General features: G+C 37.4%; 1 protein-coding gene across 1 annotated transcript in view; it reads left to right on the forward strand.

Annotated features, from left to right (window-relative positions):
• NELL2 (neural EGFL like 2) overlaps positions 1 to 17,045 on the forward strand; it is a gene marked incomplete at its 3' end in the record, with an annotated part of 418,867 nt that overhangs the window by 206,086 nt on the left and 195,736 nt on the right. The gene's annotated exons all lie outside the window — the stretch shown is intronic.

Consider the following 17,045-nt stretch of genomic DNA (forward strand, 5'->3'; position numbering starts at 1 on the left):
CTGTGAAGACTGAAAATGCTGTATGGTATCTCAAGAATTCTGTAGCTTTGAAGTTGGAGCTCCTTTTGAAGGGACAAAAAAGGGACTCAGGAAAGAAAAGGAAAGTTTGAAAGAGATTCTGAGTACTTTGAAAAAGCTGAAAGGATGCCCAGGGAAGTGGAGAATGATAGTTTGTCTTGATTTATTCCTAAACTTATAGGACACCCAAGGCACATTCGGAAGTAATTTGGAAAATGTTGGAGACATTAGATTCATCAACAAGGAGATGTATTTACATAACCTGTAATAGTATTGAATTTTTGGTATAACTTTGAGTTTAGTTTGGCCCTTGTAGTATGACTGAAATGTTTACTAACTGCCAGTATTTAATATTTATAAGAATCACCTGCTTATTGGTCAATTATGTTACTACTAACAGGAAACCAGGTCATACATATTATTTTATACATGCTCTCTGTACAGATAGACGTTTTTGTGCAAGGATGGATACTTCAGCAGGCTCTGATCCCGGCCTCGGAGTCTCCAGCACCGGCCTTGCCTCATGGCAGGCTCCAATCCCAGCTTTGCTGTGTTTGTCGCCGGCCTCACTCCTCGGCAGGCTCCAATCCGAGCACCCTCTTCTCCCGGCCATTTGTCCCACATTTTCGAGGGTGCTTGGTGGTAGCATTCTGCCTCTGGGTGTATTACTTCAAAGGTTCCAGGTGTAATGCATCAGATCTCTGCCTCCCCTGAGTACTGGCCATTGCCATTGCCACTGCCCCCACCATTTCAAATCTTTCCCAAGCTCTTTTTACACTCTGAATGTTGTCCAGTGTTCCTAAGCGTGTGTGATGGCGACGGCAGCATTCAACATTTGGTGTAATTTCTCCAAACAAATAAGGTTGGTAGGATCTGTTTTCTGCTTCTCCTGAATACAAGTCTCCACCGCCATCACGGAGACCACTTTCAAAACCGCCTTTCTCCTGGGTCTCCGCTAAACTTACAGGTGATGTCCAAGATTCTTAACAATGTAGAGAAGAAGCAGTCCTCCTTCGTGGGGAATTTTGCAAAAGTTCCAGTTTATTTGGATAAGTTTTGTCTGTATCTGCCACGGCATTCTTGACCCCTCTCCGATATTTTTCTTTTTCTTTCTTTTTTTTTTTAATAAGAGAAGACATTATGTGTGGTTTGAGGAGGTAGTGGGATCAGGCACTCAGTAGCACTGTGACCCTGGCCCAGTTTCCCCAGGGGTCCAGTGTGCTCCGCAGGACTCTGCCTGGGGCCCAGAGTCCTGCGACCTGGGCCCAGGCTCTTCCAGGTGTCCGGTATGCCCCGCCTGACCCCCGCCCGGGGCCCAGGGCCTTGCAACCAGGCCCCCATTACTCCAGGGATCTGGCGTGCTCTGTGCAGCTCGGCCTGGGGCCCAGAGTCCTGCGACCCAGGCCCTGGCTCTTCCAGGGTGCAGCGTGCCCTGGCTGACCCCTGCCCGGGACCCAGGGTCTTACGCCCGGGGCCCAGTTTCTCCAGAGGTCTGGCATGCTCCGCGCGGTCTGGCCCGGGGTCCAGAGTCCCTATAATCCTTTTTAAATATGTCATAAAAATTGGAACTAAATAGACAAATTAATATAAAGTATTTATATGGATAAAATAAGAATCTCTTCATTTTTGACAAGTGGTTATAGTTCAGATGTTGTAGAAAAAACAGTTAACAAGAGGAATTGGATTTAATTATTGCCTCTGCTGTTTAATAACTGTGGGAATTTGTGTGGATCACTTAACATCTCTGGGCCTTGATCTTTTCATCTGTTAATGAAGAGAATTTGTCTCATGAGACCATTAGGGAAGCAAAGTTAAATAAGATTAAGTATATGAAGATTCCTTCCATAAAAATAAATCCTTGGTCAAAGCTTTTTATTATACTTGGGCTTTTCACATACATCTATTATTTATTTATTACTGGCAAGGTGTCAGTCAACTTATGCTACATAAATTTGGTTTTAGAATTAAAATATTATACCATTAGTTTATTAGAAACTTTATTGGAAACAGTATTCTCAGAGTTTGTATGACGATACTGTCTGTTTGAAGCCAGCTTTAATATGATCTTTAGCTACTTCAGTAACTAAATTACCATAGATTAATTCCAGAACCAAACTATTTTATGTCAAATTCCTTTATGATCTGAATAGTGTTTGAACAAGTTCTTGGATAGAATTGTAATTTGTTCTCATTTTGTAAATTACATGGTAAATCTTTAAATGTAACCATGGAAATTCATGTGTGTGTGTGTGTGTGTGTGTGTGTGTGTGTGTGTGTGTAAATGAATAGCAGATTAAAATACTTGATAACTGCCTATGCATGTAGTTGTTTATTAGGCGTAGAGAGAAAGTGTCTGGTTAGAATTAAGCAATTCATTTAAAACAAATCAGTTGCAGGTGTCTTATGTGAAGCAGTCACTCATTATCATTTTTTCATCAGAGAAATGCAAATTATTAGGAAAAAGAAAACACTTCCCTGGAAAAGAATTCATTTGTAGTGGAATACAAGGTATCACATTATTAACAATTTTTAAAAATTGAATTGATAGAAAGTCTTTTTCCAACTCCATTAAGTTTAAGGTCAGATATATAGAGAGATTAAATTGCCAGCTTTTTTTCTTGCCTGAAAATCCAAGTCATATGTTCTAGTTATGTTTGTTAAAAGTGAAGTTAATTAAAAGTTGTTTGAAATGAAACAGAACCATCATTTTTATTTTTACAATTACAATTCTTTCTTCATCTCTTCATTAGCTTTCAGAAAAAAGAGTCAAATCTAATACATAGTAAGATTATCATGTACATCAAGGCTTCTGAAATAAAGGGTTTGAAGATGGGAGACAAAAGCGTGGGCATGGTTAATGACAGAAAAACAATATAGCTAGAAATATGTAAGGATTGCACAAATAAAGTAAAATAACTTTGATCCAATGATACTGGGGTTATATTTGGCATCTTGTGTGAAAAGGTCTGATGTTTTGAAGAAAAACAAAAGGACCTCCTTTATTAGAGCAAAAGACATTGGTGTAAAATATTTATAAAAGTAGTGGAAATAGGAACGAGTCTTTAGATGACAATAATCATGCAGTGTCGGAAGCAGTTACAGGTTAAGCGAAAGTGACAAAAGAATGAGAGATTTGAGTATTGTGACAGCCAATCACTATTCCATAACCAAAGGAGCCCTATGTTTTGACACAAGGAAAGTTAGGAAATTGGTGTTGCCTTTAATGAACAAGGGTCGAAGAGGGAAGGGCAGTATGGTTCTGAATTGGTGCTCTTATTCATTAGTCTGATATGAAAATAGATCTCTGGGATTTAATAATATATAAGATATTCATACTCATTTTCATTTTAAATTCTAAGCCAGCTCTAATTCCATTTTAAATATCTTCCAAGTCATTTTGCTTCAGTTTACAGAATGTACTCCCAAAATGTTTTTTTTAATTGAACATACCATAAATAGAAATGTGATGGTGAACAAGTGGGCCTGCATTGTAAAACATATGTTTTTATGCTGAATTATGAGGTCATTCTTCTAGTTCACATTAAGCATTTATTAAAATTGTCAAATTTAGCAATGTAATTCAGTCAGTTATTTATGTAGAAACAAATAATTGGGTATTGGAGCGGCTCCACATCGTTCTTGAAGTATTGATGTAATGTTTAGATTAATTTAATAATTCTGGATGAGTAGCAATTTGGATATTGTTATGACTGAAATCCTTGTTTTCTGGCAAATAAATTTTATTTTTGTTAAATTAGTTTTTAATATTTAAAAATAATAATCTTCCTTCTTGGAAAGAGTGCTGTTCAACTTGATGAATTTTCAAGTCTAACATGACAAGGCAGTCATTCAAATGAGCATGTCTGTCCCTTAATTTCAAGTGTGTTGGATTCAGCCAAGACAGCTACTAACCAGCCCTGAATGAGCAGAAACAGAACGTGCAGGAACAGAGACAGATGGACGCCCCATGGCCGCGGAGGTTGGGGAAGCTACTGTGAAGGAACTGGGACTTCATCTGGGCCCCAGAATGCAGATAACAGTGAGCACAGGAAAAGGATGAAACGTGTTTGGGTATTTTTCTCTGGCAGGAGGCTTTTGTCCAGGAGTTTTGGTACATGAAGCTGAAAGATAGGGACCAGATTGTGGAGTAACGGTGGATAATCATGAGTGTCTATGCTAGGCCTGCCAATGTTAACTTACAAATGGCATTTGGGAAACTTCTTACGTCTCCAGGATTTTTATGGCCGCGGTAACATCAATTCTGCCTAGATCACAGGAATTTTTAGATTAACATATGAAGACAACATGTACTGTAAAAATCAAAATGTTATAAACGTATCAGTTAGTAGTCTATGCAACTGTATTTTATATTCCCTCACCCTGGTACTCTCCTTGGTACTTTTACTGTTCATTCAGTTCCATTTCACTTAATTTTCTACAATGCTTATTTCAAACCTTCGCCCTTCCCAGAGAACCTTTGACTATACCCATCTTATTCTCAGCAAATAATTTCTTTCCAATAACACAGAAACAAATGATAATTCTTACAATCTCCTAGTCCTATTTCACAATGCCCAAATAATTACCTATACCATTTACCCTCTCTAGTTTCTGTGAAGCAGAAACACCCATCCCATGACAGTGGGCCTATTTGAGCACCAAGCCTCCTATATTCAGAGGAAACCTGCTCCATCTATTATCCTCTCAACCTCAGGTTTCAACTTTGATTTTCTTCTTCCCATAGACATTTAAATATGCTTAGTTTTTTTTTTTTAACCCTGAAACCTTTCTAGCATATTCATCATTGCTCCTCTTCCCCTCTATTGGTAAGCTACGTAAAGTAATGAATTCATAACTATCTCCCTTCTTAACATCACACTGTCCTTTACCTACCTCAGTCTAGATTTTTACTTCAAACTCCCTCAAAACTACTCTTATGAAGGTACTTCATAACTTGAAATTGTTAGACCAGATAGCTTTCAGTCTGTATCTTGCTTGAATTAATTTTTTGATCAGTCTCACCTTCAAACATTTATTCACCTTCTCTTGATAACACCACAGTATATGGATCAGAGTTGTGGGTTGAAAGTAATAGAATCCACTTTCATAGTTTAAGCAGAAAAGGAACACGTTGAAGAATCTTAGGTAGCTAGAGTACATGTGGGAGGACAGGTTTAGTTCATATCCAGCCAAGACAACACCTCTCACATCTGGGTACAAATCCTACCATCTGCCTCTCTGTGTCAGTACCTCAGTTCACATATGTTTGATGTCCTGTTCTCTGATGACTTCCAGGACTGGGCTCCAGAAGCTGCTGTTGCTGCCCTAAGTGTTGTCTTTGCCACCATTCTTGCTAGAAGATTTCACAACCTTGCTTAGTCATGAAGTTCTTTTCTGAATTAAATTTTCACATAAGTGCCTCTGGTTAGCAGTTCTAGGTTGCGGACCATTCCAAGGACAATTGGAAGCTTCCAAAGACACTGAAAATTTGAGTCATAACTTATCTTGAAGAGACAGGGATTTTCCTAAACGTAAAAAGTGTGTTCAAGGTGATGGCTGACCATCATTTTGGCATCCTTCTTTTTCTAATCCTATTCTAGTTTTGTTGTTACCTCTCCTTATGTTCTCTCTCAGATTCTCTTTTTAACTTAAAAATTCACATTTCCCAGGACTCCATTTTAATTTTTTTTCGAATTATATGTACTCTCCCTGGTGATGCTATGGCAACAAAACAGATTTAATTGTCTTCTTTTTAACTAATGACTCACAAATCTTGGTCTCTATCTCAGTTCTGTTGTCAGAGTGAGCTGTAGACCCACATATCTTACTGCCTTTTGGAAATGTCCACTTAGATATGTCATAAGCACCTCAAATTAACTTATGTAAAACCACAATTCTCTGTTCCCCAAGTAAGGAGCCACTCAGTTGTTCAGGTAAAAAGGAAGATGCTGTCCTTGAGAGCATTTAAATCCCATCTGCAAGCATCCCTTCAGTTTCAGAGTGTGAACAGTTTTTGATCCCATGTATTTTTAAATCTACAACATTTCCTTCACATTATGTTGTCATAGACACAAGAAATGAAATAAATGAGCTTCCCCCTCGCTTCCAGTTTTACTCTTATCTAAACTATTCAAAGCTTCAGGTAAAAGGATGTTGCTTAGCAATGTCCATCATCTTATTCCCTTTCTGAACACTCTTCAGAGGAGAAGCATACCATCTATCTCCCTATGCTTTCACAGGCATAGGCTCTATCTGGAAGTTTGCACAAGAAATTTATAATAGTGGGTTTCTCAGGGATTCAAAGTGGGAGAATGAGTGCCTGAGAATCAGATTTACTTTCCCTGTACAGTCTGTTGGCTCTTTTACATTTTATACCAGGTTAAAATGATAATATATACTAAAAATCAGTAAAACCTCTGTGGATTACCACCAAAGGATACATTATACTTTCACATAGTTTGCAAGCAAAACACCTCCTGCTTATTTCATTAGCCACATTGATTATTGTACTACTCTTCAAACACATAAATCTTCTCAATTCCCAGCATTTGCACATAGTTCTGTTTGGAATGCTCTCTTTTTCCCTGTCTTTCTTGGATAGGTCCACTTTTCCTCTAGTACTTAGCTAACCATTCTCCTTCCCTGTAAGAATGGGCTTGGAACTCTCCCTGCTTCCTAAATGGCACTGTCCTGATCAAACTCCCAGTATATCTTTGATTATTATTTTTCTTTCTTTAAGAAAGACCAGGTGAGCCGGGCGTGGTGGCGCACGCTTGTAATCCCCACGCTTGGGAGAAGGAGACAGGGGGATCGCACAGGTTTGAAGCCAGCTGCACTGGCTTACTAGACCCTGTTTTCAAATTTATTTATTTATTTATTTATTTATTTATTTATTTATTGGTGCACTGTATTCATACATCATAGTGGGATATAAACTTTTGTAGACATACATGCACACATCGCCCAGCCAGCCCCCACCCGATCCCCACCCCCTTCTCTCCCCATCCCTCCCTCCAATGCTTGGCTTAGTGGTTGACATCTAGTATTATAGCAATTTATCCAAAATTAAAAATGATAAACTCACATAACAGTTTCATTTGTCTGATACCAAGCTTTTGATGACTTAAAGATAACATTTCAATATTTTTACTTTCTTTCTTACCAGAGAATATTTTTTTCTATTTTTTTTTAGGTGAAACTATCATATATTTATATATTTATTTTTCAGAAAAAAAAAATCTATCCTTATATGGAAAATGGACTCTAGATACCCAAAACGATCTTGAAAAAGAACAAAGCTAGAAGATATATATTTTCTGATTTCAAACCATATAAAGCTACAATAATTGAAACAGTGTAGTACTATTCTAAAGGCAGATATATAAACCATTGGAGTTAAATAAAAGCCTAGAGCTAAATTCTTCCCTATATTGTCAAGTTATTTTTGACAAGGTTTCCACGAACATTTGGTGGTGGAAATAATAATCTTTTAACTAAATATTGTTGAAACATAATAATTACATGGAAAAGAATAAAGTTGGACCCTTACCTAATCCTATATATAAATATTAACTCAAAATAGATAAAAGACCTAAATATAAATCTTAAGACTATAAACTTTTAGGAGAAAATCTGGGTCATAAAACCTCACAACACTGAAATTGGCAGTGATTTCTTGGATATGATTTCAATGGCACAGGCAACAGAAGAGTATACAAACTCCCTAAAAAAATAAAAAAAAAATTGTATATCCAAAGACAATGAAAACAGAGTTAACAGTTACTAATAGAATGGGATAAAATATTTCCAAATGCTATATCTGAAGGTATATTAATATTCCAAATAGAAATCCTAAAAATTAACAACAATAAAGGCAAACAATACCATTTAGAAATAGGTAAAAGACTAACATAAATAATGAATCTCCACAGATAACCAGTCTTAGTTGTCTGTTGGATGGAAACTCTTGTTTCTTGGTTCTGGTGTGTGTTACCTATTTCTTCTTTGTAGTTAATCTCTTTGAGTATTTTCTCTAGTGCTGGTTTTGAAGACATAAATTCCTTCAGTTTCTGTTTGTCATGGAAGCTTCTTATTTCTCCATCTAATTTGATAGAAAGTTTTGCTGGGTAGGAAATTTTTGGCTGGAGGTTGTTTTCTTTCAGAGTTTGGAATATGTTACTCCAAGCCCTTCTGGCTCTCATGACTTGGTTTGGGAAGTCTGGAGTGATTCTAATTGGTTTGCCTCTGAATGTCACTTGGCCCTTTGTTTTTGTTGCCTTTAAGATTCTCTGCTTGGCTTCCACATTGATCATTTTGACAATTATGTGGCGTGGGGATCCTCTTCTCCGATCCTGTCTAAACGGAGTTCTATAAGTTTCCTGGATCTGTGTATCAACCTCTTGCTCTATGTTTGGAAAATTTTCTGCTATTACTTCCTTGAAGAGATTGTTGATCCCTTTGGTATCACTTATTTTTCCCTCCTCTATTCCAATTATTCTTAGGTTAGCTCTCTTAAAATGGGCCCATATTTCTTCAATGTCAGATTCCTGCTCTTGGATATTTTTTTCTAGATTAGAAACTATGCATTCATTTTTGGAATGATCATCTTCTAAGAGCGAGATTCTGTTCTCCATGTGGTCTAATTGGTTGTTTGTGCTTTGAATTGAGGCCTTTACTTCATTAATTGCATCCTTTATATCTTTTTGGCTCTCTCTGAGTTCTTTTTGAAGCACCTCTATTATTTCTACAGTTATTTTCCTGATTTGATCTTCTAGAAATCTCTGATTTTCTGTTTTATCGGGTTCTGATGTTGTGGGGTTGTGGGCATTCATTGCTCCAGTATTATTCCTCTTTCCCATGGTTTTGGAAGTTTGTGCCTTTTCTGGGTTCTTCCCTTGGGTCATTATGACTTTATTTAAGGTGTTCTGGATATTGAGTCTGTAGTATCTCAGACCCCACTACTCCTTTACTGGGTGTATCACAGAGTCTCCGACCCAGAGAGTTGATAGAGGCTGCTTTAGACTGTGGGGGGTGCCAGGTTGCACATTCTCCTATGGTGTGATATCTCTGCCACCGCCCCTCCCCCACTGGGTCAAGTCCCAGGGTGTACAGTACTGGGATTTCTCCTCTGTGGCCTGCAATTTGACTCACTGTTCTTGAGTACACAGATGTAGCTGTACTGGTCTTGGTGAATTCGCAGCTGCTGCCCCCGGTGGCAATATGGCGCCGCTGCTATGCCCTGGGCCATGAGGCTGGCGTATTTCTTCTTGGTTTTGATTTCCACTCTGAATCCCTGCAGCGTGTGCTGAGCTCAGCCACTGGGAGCTTTAGATTTTACCTGCGGCGAGAAATCCCACCTGGCTGTTCCGCAGCGGCTCACCTCGGCTTGCTGTAGCCGTCCGGTGAAGTCACCGCTGCCGCAGGCAGTATGGCGCTGCTGCCGCGGTCTCGGGCGTGAGGCCGGTGTATCTCCTCTGTGGCTCTGAGCTCTGTTCTCAGTCTGCTTTCTCTCTGAAGCCTGGTGATTTTTTTGTTTCTCTGGTGATGGTGTTTTCTGGCTATGAAAGGCGCTGATTTTGTGGTAATAGAGATTAGTTGTTAGCGGGGCTCTTAAGCCCCGCTTTTCTCGGTCACCATCTTCCCGGAAGTCTCAAATTTAAAGAAATATATAAAAATAGGTCTGAGAGTGTAGCCTGGAGGTAGAAGGGCTTCCAGGAACCCCAGTACCCCCAAAAAAAAAAAAAATAGAAAGAAAGAAAGGAAGAAAAGAAAAGAAAAAAAAAAAAAGAAAAGAAAGACCAGGTGCTGTAGTGAGAGGGCAGATATTTCATCTGTCCTACCCAAGACTATTCTACTGGTATCTATTTTTGTTCTTTGGACTAGAAAGAATGTAGGAAATAGTACATGGATAAATTAAGCATGCAGTTGTTCTCTCTCTTCTTAGTATTCCAAGTTCTCTCGTCCTTCCTCATTGGTAATAATTTATGGCTTACTTTCAACCCTGTCTCAATATTTCCTAGTAATTTCTGTTTTTTTTTTTTAAATTCAAGAGTCTCAAAGCTAAGAATAATATATTCTGTTAAGAGTAGTAAGGAAGCTGATATAATGCCAGAACTCTCACTCTTCTTATAGAATGTACCATGCAATTTACAGGGAATGAATGTAAAAATTGAAAGAAGCAAATTTGTGACTGTTTGATTGAGATATCAAAGAAAAATCATGTGTCTTAGTCATATGCTTCAGTCACACACTAGGGTGAATATAGTTTTAATACTTAGAAGTTACTCTTTATAAATAAACTCATTGATGTAACTGACTTTAAAACATATGATTGCTGACAATTCCTTTCAATGTTAGGTTATTTATGTGATATTTTAATTTATTCTCTACAGATTTTCCAATGAGTGGCCTATTTATACTTGCAAATTTTATATTTTTTAAAATAATTTTTCCATAGCCGGGTGTGGTGGCTCATGCTTATTGTAATCCCCGTGCTTAGGAGGTGGAGACAGGAGGATCACACAGGATCGAAGCCAGCCGCGCTGGCTTAAGAGACTATGTTTCCAAATTTAAAAAGTATAAAATGGTCTGGGAGTGTAGCCCGGCGGTAGAAGGGTTTCCAGGAACCCAAGTAACACCACATAAAAAAAAAAAAAAAATCCAAATGCTCTCCAGTCTCTTTCCAGAATTATATTTCCCAGAACTTAGCCTAGTTCCCTGTTTGTGAATTGTGTTACTGATCTGTTTGCCGACTTAGCCCAATCAGTATTTCACAGCTAGTGAGACAGACTTTTCGTAATAACCTATACTGATATGGATTATTCCTTAATATATTTGTAGAGTCCTTACAGTTGATCTGCATGAACTGAAGACTTTGTTAGCTGAGCAAGAAGACACTGATGTTTATTAGCATGTAGGCTAAAATTGATATAAATGCTGTAGTGTTCGAAAAACAGGATGCTTTAAAAAATAGTATTAATGGCATTCAATGAGGTTGCCCATTGCAATGGCAGAAAATTCCAAAAAAAGGAAAAGGTGCCTTAGTTCCTACTGCCTCTGAATTTAGGATATTTATGAGTCCATAGCCCCAAAAGAACATTAATGTTGGACTTGGTATCTAGAAATATTCTTATGACCATTGAATATTAATTATCTAAGCTTGTGCTAGAAGGGTGGTCTAAAAAGAAAAAAACACAGATGAGGTTCAATCAATCCACACTTAACCCTCGCATTTCGCATAGGATAAAGTCCAAATTCTCTAATTTGGTTCACAGAGCTTTGTAATATGATCCCTGCCATCTCTGCTTCTCTGTGCCTTTGTGTCTCTTCATTTGTAAACCGCTGTGGTTAGGTTAGATAATTTCTAAACTTTCTCTCAGATCTAAAAATGTATGATTCTGAATCATTAGAGTTGTCTTCAGCTTTCAGATTGATAAAAAAGGAATTTATACATTTGTAAATTCCTGTTTTTAAAATAGGCAAACTTGAAGTCCCCTGGGGCAAGAGATGTTGTTCAAGTATAAGAAACACAGTTTATAACTGCTTTTTAAGTTTGTTGGAATATACTGTGTGCCATAAAATTATGAATAATCAGAAACCACAATTTCCACGTAGATTATGTATGCTTTGGTAGAACTGGAAAGTGTGAGGGCTAGTACTGACTTGAAATTTATCATCTGAAGATGAAATTAAGGCTCAGACACATGAAATGCCTGTCAGGTTTGTACTAGAGCCAGAACCAGAACCCAGACTTCTTTATTCACACCCTGTTTTCCTCTACCAGCAAGATTGTTTTGCCAGGACAGCTTATGTTTGCTGCTCATATAAAAAGTCCAGGTCTGCCGAGCGTGGTGGCGCATGCTTGTAATCCCCGAGTTTGGGCGGCGGAAACAGGAGGATCTCGCAGGTTCAAAGCCAGCCGCTCTGGCTTAAGAGACCCTGTTTCCAAAAATAAAAAAAGTAGCCTGGTGTGGTGGCGCACGCTTGTAATCCCCGCACTTGGGAGGCAGAGACAGGAGGATTGCGCAGGTTCAAAGCCAGCCATGTGCGCTGGCTTAGGAGACCCTGTTTCCAAATAAAAATGTAAAAATAGGTCTGGGAGTATAGCCCAGAGGTAGAAGGGCTTCCAAGAACCCCAGTATCACCAACCCCTCCCCCCCAAAAAAAACGACAAAAATAAAAAAAGTATTAAATAGGTCTGGAAGTGTAGCCTGGAGGTAGGAGGGCTTCCAGGAACCCCAGTACCACCAAAAACAAAATATAAATAAATAAATAAATAAATAAATAAATAAATAAATAAAATAAAAAGTCCAGGTCTACATAAGTGTCTGGGAAGTATACTGAGAAGACAGTGGGCTCACTGCCAAGTTGCTTCAGGTCAGGCCAGGGTGAGTGATGATAAAGTCCCTGTCATCCTTTCAGATGAAACGCCAAGAAAAGATTCACTGATTCCCTAAATAGATATTTAGCCAAGGCCAATAATTGTTCTAAACAAGCTCTGTACTTGGAAATGGAAATAGATAGATAGCAGATATATTAACAAGTAATAGAATACTTCCAGGAACAAAAATAGATAACAGATATATTAACGCATAATAGGATACATTTAGATATTGTAAGAATTATGGAGAAACGAATTGGAAAGTTACTTTACATTTAGCTATTACCAAGAATTCAGACATCTATTAATTCATAAAGGGCCTACTGCCTTGTTTGGACATGTCTTACTAACTCCTCATTTGTTCCATTTTACCAACTCCTGCCACCTTCCTTCCAAATGCTTTATAGTGTCTTTGTATCACTACAAAGAAGGTGATTCCTGATAGTTGCTGGATATTTGAGTGCATTCCACATCATGTCTCCTACCCCATAACTGTAATTTTCTTTGTTTTCTTGCATGAACACCAATGTTTATTCACTGTTCCTCAATATTTTATTTCCTTGCTACCTCTGCTGTCTGCCCTAGATTTGAACCCCTATAGTACCAAGCTCATCTATAAATACTACAGGCAGGAAATTGTCTTCTATTTTTAAAAATTATCTCTAGGTAGTTTATTTCTGTTAGTTTGTATGTTTTGTGTAGTGTGTGTGTGTGTGTGTGTGTGTGTGTGTGTGTGTGTGTGTGTATCACTGAGGATTAAATCTGGGTGGGGTGCTCTGCCTATGAGCTACACTCCCAGGCTTATTTTACTTTTTTTGTTTTAAAATAGGGTTTCATTAAGTTGTTGAGGCTGGTGGTGAACCTGTGATACTCCTGTCTCAGCCTTCCAAGTACTAAGATTACAGGTATGCACCACTACATCCAGCTACATTTTTAAATAACTATTGTTGCATTCTTATTATGCATCATGCAATGTAATATGATAGGAATATATGTGCATACAATACTTGGTGTATTTTCCTCCACCAATCTCACGCAACTTCCTTTTCCTCAGAATCATCACTGAGAATCCTATTGATAATTCAAACATGCACATAGCATTATTTAAACTGTTACTTTCATTACATCTCCTTTCCCTCCTCCCTTATCATCGCTCTATTGGAGACTCTACTCCTTTATCTGAGGTCTCTTCTCTCTAGCTGCTTCATATGAGAGAAAAACTATAACTATTTACTTTCTGATACTGGGAACTGACTTGTATGACAGCCCTTCCAATATTGTTTATGTCTTTCATTTTAAGACAAACTAGTCTTCAAAATCCATGTCAAATCCAGTGCCACCGCCACTAGCAGATTTTTTTTTTGTTTGCCTTTACTCTCAATCATCAACCTTCCTCTGAATATCAGTTCTTGTAGGATTAATTATTATTTTTAAATCTTGGACACATTTGCAGAATCTCATGTTGTTATTCATGTAGATAAATTATTAATAATTTTATTACCAGCTCTTTAATTTGGAGCTAATAGTAGGGTTACAAAATTATTTATATTACCAATTATACATCCTCAAATGTCCCACATTTATAGGAGCTTAGAACAAGCAATGTACTTTAAAATATATTGTTGGGACCTATTCAGTGCACATTGTACGTTTTAGTTGTATCTTTATTTATGTGTTGTTTTCTCTAACTAGACTTTATCTTTGTTGCCTATTATTGTACTTAAAACATAATGCATGCTCATTTCATACTCAATGAATAAATGAATATTTTTCCAAAGACAACTTACAGTTCAAGTGGTACTATGACAATATGTGAGGATATTACTGCCAGTTTCACTGACATGTGCGGGGACATGGGAGGGTGAGTGCCATGAGCTGTGGAGGGAAATATTGAAGAGCTGTGTGCATGAATGTTTGTATTACCTTGAACCTCACTAAGATGTATAATTATAATGCACTCATAAAATTATATTAAACACTACATATCTCAGAGCTTGTAATTTGCTGAAATACATTGTGAGTTTTTATTTACTTTTATTTATACTTCTATCGGTACATTTTAATCATGCACCATGAAGTTCACTGTGATGGGAACATATATGCACAAAGCACTTGGCGAGCTTCCCCTCAAATCCCACCTTTCTCCTTCCCTCCCCATACATGATATTGAGATTGACATTGATAATATGCACATGACATCATTTGAAGTGTTTCTTTTATCAAGTCTCCCTCTCTCCTTCACCTTTCTCTCCTAAACCTTCTCCATAGTTCTACTGGGCTTCTCCTCCTCTATGTGGAGTCCCTCATTGCAAATTTTTAGGAGAGAAGGGAGAACTACAGTATTATAGTGGTCCTGAAACTTATTTGACCATCTAATACTTTATTTTCAAGGAACTTCTTTGTAAAGCTATTAATAGCTTGTGAAATGCTGGCTTAAAACATTGAAGACATCTAACTGGATGAGTTGATAATCATGATGTGATCATCCATTTATTTATTTTTAAGTCCTTCTAAGGAAGAGTCTATGTTTTAAATTTCTTCTTACTAAATTTTGAAAGGAATATTAAGGACCACATGGTCAAGTAATAAACTCTTGACTTGAATCTCTACCACATGCCCAGCTCATGTTTGAATACTTTGGTAACCCATTCCATCTTTGTGCAGTTCTTTCTGCTTGGTAGAAAGTTATATTGAGGCAAAATCTAATTGGTGGCTCATGGTTGTAGTTCTACTCATTAGGGCCATCAAAATACATTCATAAACATATCAAAGTCAATCACTAAGCCAAATTTAAGAAGGCAGGATGAGGAGGGGATAGGGATGGAAATTGAGGAAGGGCTAAATGACTGATGTACATATGTAAGCCTCTACCATCTTGTATTCCATTGAGGAAGGGCTAAATGACTGATGTACATATGTAAGCCTCTACCATCTTGTATTCCATTAAGATGTATGGCTATAATGCACCAATTAAAAATAAATAAATAAATAGATGAATTAAAATAGATGACTTAAAATCAAATAAATTACTTTAATAAAACACAGAAGATACTCAATGTGTAGGGTTGAATTGTGAATATTTGACTCATTTAAGCTTTTTTAAATTTGAATTGGAACTAAAGTACATTCTGGACTAAATTTGAACATGCTTTTTATGTTTTGTGGGTTTCACAATGTCTTTTTTATGCTTGTGAGCATCTGAACATACAACTGGGAATGGCATTTATGTAACTTTGCAATTTTATTTCATAAATTCATCTCTTTGAGTTGTTCTTTCTCTAAAGATAGAGCAAGAGAAATCAAGTCAGATGCAGTTACTTTATACTGTTATGATGGTATTTTTTGGTATTTTGTTTTCTTCTTATAATACTATTCCAAATGATAGGCCTGTCTCTTTATATCTCTTGGTCATAAATAAATATGTCTAAGAGGTCCAAGTCATTGAAGTTCCTCAAAGATTTCTGTTATTCAATACGTTATTTGTTTTGGCATTATTAATCCACACTGAGTTTTATTTGACCATATGACAGTCTCAACAGGAACCATTTGCAAAAGAAAAGTGGAGAGATCAGTGACTCCCACTCCTGTGGGATGCAGACACAATGAAAAATACGAAGAGATGATATATGGAAGGTCAAATTTCCCAACAACTTGGTGCTATAAATAGGGTCACATTCATAAAAATAATACTTCTTCACAATCTCTTTTTTCCACTTCCCACCACAGGACTTTAGTACCACTAAAGTTCCCATTCCTTAAGTATTCTTGGAAACAATCTGGAGTGTTTCACATATACTTATGATTTGATTTGCTAGGGTTGGTAGTTACTCCTGCTAGAGTTCTCTTCAGTAGGATATTGTCTTATCTTTGCAGAGAATTTGAATTAATTCTTATCCCATCTTGAACTCACAGTCCTGCTCTGGCGACTGAAGCTATTTTCTTTTTTATTTTTTTATTGGTGCATTGTAGTCATACATCTTAATGGGATAAAAGACTTGTGGAGACATACATGCAAACATGACCCAGTTAGCCCTTACCTGATCTCAACCCCATTTCCTCCCCATCCCTCCTTCCCATGCTTGGCATAGTTATTGGATTTGATATGTTTGTTTAAATACATCATGTGCTTTAGAGAGTTTCCATCTTCACCCCCTCTGAACGCCTCAGTTAGGTCTCCTTATTTGCTCATCTATAGTATCTCCTTCATCTAGATTTTCTCCTGTTACCCATTTCTTCCTAGCTTTGGCATATTAGGGAAAGCATCCAATTTCTTCTTTTCTGTGACTGACTAATCTCACTTAGCATAATGTCCTCCAGTTCCATTAATTTCCCTGTAAATAATACAATTGTGTTTTACTTTATGGCTGAGTAAAATTCCATTGTGTGCATATCCCACAGTTTTGTAATCCATTCATCTTTTGATGGGCATCTTGGCTGGTTCCATAATTTGGCTATGGTGAATTGTGCAGCTATGAACATAGATACACATGCATTAGTTTTATAGTTTGGTTTCCTTTCTTTTTTGGGTAGGTGCCCAGAAGTGGTATTGCTGGATCAAATGGTAAATTTGTTCCCATTCTTTTGAGGATCCTCCATACTGTTTTCCAAAGTGGTTGCACTAATTTGCACTCACACCAACAATGTCTTA

Source organism: Muscardinus avellanarius (assembly GCF_963383645.1).
Source record: "Muscardinus avellanarius genome assembly, chromosome: 11".
Taxonomy (NCBI): domain Eukaryota; kingdom Metazoa; phylum Chordata; class Mammalia; order Rodentia; family Gliridae; genus Muscardinus; species Muscardinus avellanarius.